At 35.4% G+C, this 6,000-nt stretch overlaps 1 pseudogene; it reads left to right on the top strand.

Moving 5' to 3' along the window:
• The first annotated feature begins 535 nt into the window (after nucleotides 1-535).
• Nucleotides 536-4,530, top strand: LOC143381536 (olfactory receptor 6C4-like; annotated as a pseudogene).
• The last annotated feature ends 1,470 nt before the right edge of the window (nucleotides 4,531-6,000 follow it).

Raw genomic sequence — 6,000 nt, 5'->3', positions numbered from 1 at the left:
GGCTGGGATTGTGGCTCAGCGACAGAGAGCACGCTTAACGTGATTCCCTCAGTTTGATCCTCATCACTAGCACTACCTATAAATTAAATAAAAGCTGTTGTGTCCAACTACAACTAATATATATATACTTTTTTAAGAGAGGGGGATATTTATTGTACTTTGTAAATACCAGGAGGAAGAATGAGTCAGAAAATAATTGCTGAAGTGGAGTCATGCAATCCTTCTTTGTGGCTTATTTATTTATTTAATTATTTAGGGGGTAGGTATTCCATAAATATATGAACTGGAAAAATCAGAAGATAGAAATTCTCCTATAGACTGACAAGGATTTAATTTGATTTAGACTGAAGGAACTAAATCAAAATGACCTGGGTTGAATCCTCAACAATCTGATTAAAGAAGGAATATGATTCCTTTAAACTAAATTACTCCAGATGACTACAGTTGGAATCTCAGAAAGTTGTACTACTAACAATATCATGGCCCCCAATAGGAAAATAAACAGTAAGATAGGATAAAGCTATATTTTAGGGTGATGGCAGACTTCCATGACCATGAGTGCATAATGTTTGCTCGCTGTGGTGCTGGACATCAAACCCAGGGCTTCACACATGCTAGAAAAACCTTCTACCATAAAACTACACTCTTGCCTCAGTTCATTTTAAATTACAATTTTCCTTTCACAATGTTGATTTTGTGGCTGCATGATGTGCTCTCTTACCAGAAATATTTTGCATGATCACGTATATAACTGAAGAGATGAACTTTTTCCCAGTGAGCTATAAACTATGCAGAAAAATACAAATATTATTAGAAGCACACTATTCTTTATGAAAATGGGGAACTACATGAACATTTCTAACTTGTCCAGGAAGGATGCATGTATATAAAGATAGTCAGAGATTAAAATAACTTATTTTTACTTAACAGAGGCCAAACATCACATTATTAAATCAATGTTTTAAAATAATTAATAAGCCTGATTGCCATGCCTGGTTATTTTACTTGTTCTTCATTCTTCAGTCATGACACTGCAAAATAGCTCAACAACAAGTGAGTGAAGAAATGGAAAAGCTGGTGGAGGGGGACTAAGGAACAGGACAACAGTGCATGAGTTCATTCTGCAGGGGTTTCCTGCAGTGCAGCACCTGGGTTACATCTTCTTCCTGATACACTTGCTTGCATATCTGACCTCCATCATGGGAAACATGCTCATAATCACAATAATCTGGGCAGACCATCGTCTCCAGACACCTATGTACTTCTTCCTCAGCAATTTCTCCTTTATAGAGTGCTGCTTTATAACCTCAGTTATGCCAAAATTGCTGACCATCTTTCTGTCAGGGAGGCAAACAATTTCCTTTGCTGCCTGCTTCACACAAGACTTCATCTTTCTTTTCCTGGGAGCAACTGTATTCTTCCTTCTGTCTGTTATCCCTGGACCGATACCTGGCCATTTGCAAACCTTTGCATTATCCCACTATCATGAACCCAAGGGTGTGTTACCTTCTGGTTGCTTCCTGCTTAGCTTTGGGGTTCTTCTTCTTGGTGGTTCCAGTTGCAATGCTTTCCCAGTTAACCTTCTGTGGCCCCAATGTCATCCCTCACTTTTTCTGTGATTTTGGACCTCTGACAAATCTCTCCTGTTCTGACACCAGATCTATTGAAATATTGTTCTTCAACCTTGCTTTTTTCGTCCTTGGCTCATCCCTGGTGATAACCATCATTGCATACAGCAACATAGTAGTCACAATCATGCGTCTTCCATCAGCCAAGGAGCGACAAAGAGCTTTCTCCACCTGCTCTTCTCACCTCTTGGTCCTCTCACTGATGTATGTCAGTTGTGTCTTCATATATGTGAAACCAAACCAAGCGAGCAGGCTGGACTCCAACAGGGAGGCTGCTCTTGTGAATACAGTAGTGACCCCACTGCTGAATCCTTTGATTTACACCCTGCGAAACAAGCAGGTCCACCAGGCTCTGAGAGATACTCTGTCCAGGGTGAAATTGCAGAAATAGAACCACAATCTCAGAGGGGAAATCCCTTCTAATTTGGATATGAATTCTAATTTGTGTCTTCTACACAAATCTCCTAATATGTCAGTTTGTCACATTCTAATTCTTTATTTTTAAAGTAAGGGGTAATTTATCCAACAATCCAATCTGAAAGCTCTAATAGTCCTTACATTGAAATGACAGTATCTTTCTAAACCTTTTTATCAGTTTTAAATCAGTAGAACTTAAGGAGTTTTAATGGACAACCACATATGCATGACTTTATTTGTTGCATGAGAAATCTTAAAAGTGGAAAGATATGGTTTCAAGTATGTAATTGTGGTAAGAACAAGTGGACAGAAGGAAAATCATTAGTATTAAGAATATCGAAATGATTCAAGGACAGATGTAACATGGATTTTGAAGGAAATTTACATTTGCATAGCATGCGCGCTAGGAATAAATTATATAAAATACTCATACAATTGTTTTCAATACTAACTATTCTGTATATACATAGAAATTATCACAGTTCCAGTTCCCAAGTGATGAAGGCATATAAATGTCTCTAGCTTAACCTGAAAGTTCCCATTGATTTTGTTGTTTTTCAAGACTGATTTCAGTACCTGAAGACTTAAAGATGAAGGACAATATCTGGTGCCTAGTAATGCAATTTAGAAAAACTCTGTAGAAGAAACAAAAATTAGTTTGTTATAGACAGAGAACCAACAAAGAAAATGGAATCCTCACAATGAGATATTAGTGAATTTGGGAATTGATATATATTTTCATAACATTTATTGTGGTGGTAATTTCACAGGGGTTTAAATCTGTTCACCTAGAAAACTGGGCCTCAAAGATGTCAAAATATAACAGATAAGTAGAGTTCATTATTTACCAAGGAGACCTCAACAAAATATTTTAAAAGGCAATCAAGCTGATAAGAATGGAATATCAAAATTCTCAATTCAAAATAAGATCGGAAAGAAGAATCAAATGACTGTAAAATAGAGAGTACAAGTGGAAACATGTAGATAATAGAGTTAAAGCTACTTTTATGACAATGGCATTAAATGTAAATGGATTGAGCACTCGAATTAAAAGGCAGAGGTTATAATACTGGGTGTAAAGGAGAACTTCAGTATTGATTAAAAGCACAACATCGAAACATGTAGTGAGACAGAGGTTAAAATGAAAGGAACACAAAACCAGTCAAAAGAAACCTGATACGATTATAGTAATAACAAATAAAAGAGAATTCATAACAAGGTTTTTTCATACAGGTTAGTAGGTTAATATATAAAATAAAGGAGTTGAATAAAAAAGGGTACATAATAATGAGCCAGGCTGGGTGGTGGTGCACACCTATCACCCCAGCTTCTTGGGAGGTTGAGGTGGGAGGATCAGAAATTGAGACTAGCCTGAGCAACTTAAGGAGAATCTGTCTCAAAACTAAAATAATAGGGGCTGGGGATGTGATTTAAGCGGTAGCACGCTCGCCTGGCATTCGTGCGGCCTGGGTTCAATCCTCAGCACCACATACAAACAAAGATGTCGTGTCTGTCAAAAACTAAAAAATTAAAAAAAAAACTAAAATAATAAAGATTGGCCTACAACTGAGTTATAGAGCATTTGCTTACCATGTACATGTATCTGTGTTCAAAAAACACAGGATACAAAATCAATATCTCTCTCTCTCTCTCTCTCTCTCTCTCTCTCTGTCTCTCTCTCTTTCACACACACACACACACACACACACACACACACACATATGTACATAATGATACAGCTTAAATATAGTTGAAAGAGAAATTGGAAGAATTAAAAGTAGAAATAAAAAATATCCATAGCCATTGATAGAGGTGTTAACATCACTGATTCAGTAATTTTTAGTGAAAACCACAAAAACATTAGTAAAGGTATCGAAGATTTGTACAACTCTCTTGACTAAGTGAATTTAATTGATAATCACAATTATATTTCACATTGCAGAATACACATTATTTTTATGGGATATGGGAATGTCACCAAGATATATTTTATAGTGGGTATCTTGAAATATTTTGAAGGCCTGAAAATATAGAGAATATGTTCTCCAATCACAACTAAATTAAATAAGAAATCAATAACAATAATTAATCTAGAGGATTATCAATATTTGGATATTAACAACTGTCTAAATTTCATTGGAAAATATGCTGCAAAAAAATTACGGTAGAACTTATCAATATTTCTGGACTATAATTTAAAGTAATAGTTATTTAAAAAGAAGAAAGTATAAAATGAATTATTTATGTTTTTAACTTTTAAAGGTTAGAAAAGGAAGTTAAATACAAAGTAGGCATGGAAGCTTGTATAAACATATATTTGTAGATTAAACAATTAAATAGAAAACAAAAAAGGAAAAATTCATTCTTTGAAATGATTCTTAAATTTTATCAAAATTTAGTAGAAGTCACTAGAGAAAATGCGATGGAAAAAATTGATTATTGTGTCAAGAAAGACAGGGCACATCACTACAAACCGTACAGATAATAAAATGATAATAATGTAGCATTATGATAAACTTAAAGTTAATAAATTTGGTAAGTAAGATGAAATGGACTATTGCCTTCAAACATACAACTGAACAAACACAAGAAGAAACAGATTGAAACAATTTTTGATACAAGACACAGGAAATTCTAGTGCAAGAAATTAGGCAAGAGAAGGAAATAAAAGGGATAAAAATTGGAAAGGAAAAAGTCAAAATATTACTGTTTGCCGATGATAAGTTCCTATACTTAAAGAATCCAAAAGACTGCTAGAGTTAATAAACAAATTTGGTAAAGTATCATGGTACAAAATCAACACACCAAAATCAATAGCTCTCCTATATACCATCAACAAATATGCTGAGAAAAAAATCAGAAAAATACTTCCATTCAAAATAACTTCAAAAAGAAAGTGAATAAAATACCTGAGAATTAATTTAACCAAGGAGATGAAAGGCCTATACAATGCAAACTTCAGATCATTGAAGAAAACTTCAGACAATGGAAAGACCACCCATGTTCATGATGTTCATGAATAGGCAAAATTAATATTTTAAAATGGTCATACTACTAAAAGCAAATTTTGCATTCAATGCAATTCCTATAAAAATACCAATAACATTCTTTGCAGAACTAGAAAAACCTGAGTAAAATTCATTTAGAAGAATAAAAGACACAGAATTGACATTGCAATATGTTTATGTTTTTTGATTTGTTTTAATTAGTTATACATGACAGTAGAATGCATGTATGCACTTTGATGTATCACACATAGATGGGATGTAATTTCTCATTTTTCTGAGTGTACAGGTTGCAGAATAATATTGGTTATGCAATCACATATATACATACAATGATAATGTCTGTTTCCTTCTACTATCTTTCCTATCCTCACAGCCCCTCCTCTTCCCTCCCAACAAATCCCTCTACATAATCTATGGTAATGCTATTCTTTTCTAGTGCACCCTGTCTTATTTTGCCAAAGCAATATTGTGGGAGGCCATCCTCGCACGTGATTTGAGTTACCTCCCCGGATAAGTGAGAGGCGCTTAGGCACATATTATGTCCAGAGCTTTCTCCAGGTCCCAGGGCTTGTCCGTGTGGAGGCGTGTCTGGCCACTACCCCGAAGACCCAATTGTCATCCCTGACCTTGGGATGCTGCCCCCCTTAATCTTCATTGGATGGGATTTTCCCCAGAATTTTTTGTTTCCCAATAAAAGTCCACTCCCTGGCGTTTTCTCTCTCTGTCGCTAGCCTCTTCAGTAAACCTCGCTACCATTATAGGTGGCTGGAGGCTGGAGCTAGGAGGAGCCGTCCTGGAGCTGGTTTAAAGGTAATTAGAGTCTTGTCTCTTTAATTCAAAACTCCCTAGAGATTTCTCATGTTTTGAACCTTCTTTCACGAAGCCAGTGCTGGTCACGGGCTAAACAATATTGAGCCAGAAAAGCAATGTCTATCTTTAAATTATTT

This window comes from Callospermophilus lateralis, chromosome 15 (assembly GCF_048772815.1).
Source record: "Callospermophilus lateralis isolate mCalLat2 chromosome 15, mCalLat2.hap1, whole genome shotgun sequence".
NCBI lineage: Eukaryota > Metazoa > Chordata > Mammalia > Rodentia > Sciuridae > Callospermophilus > Callospermophilus lateralis.
Note: the sequence above shows the minus strand (reverse complement) of the source record. Positions and strands in the feature narration are given on the sequence as shown.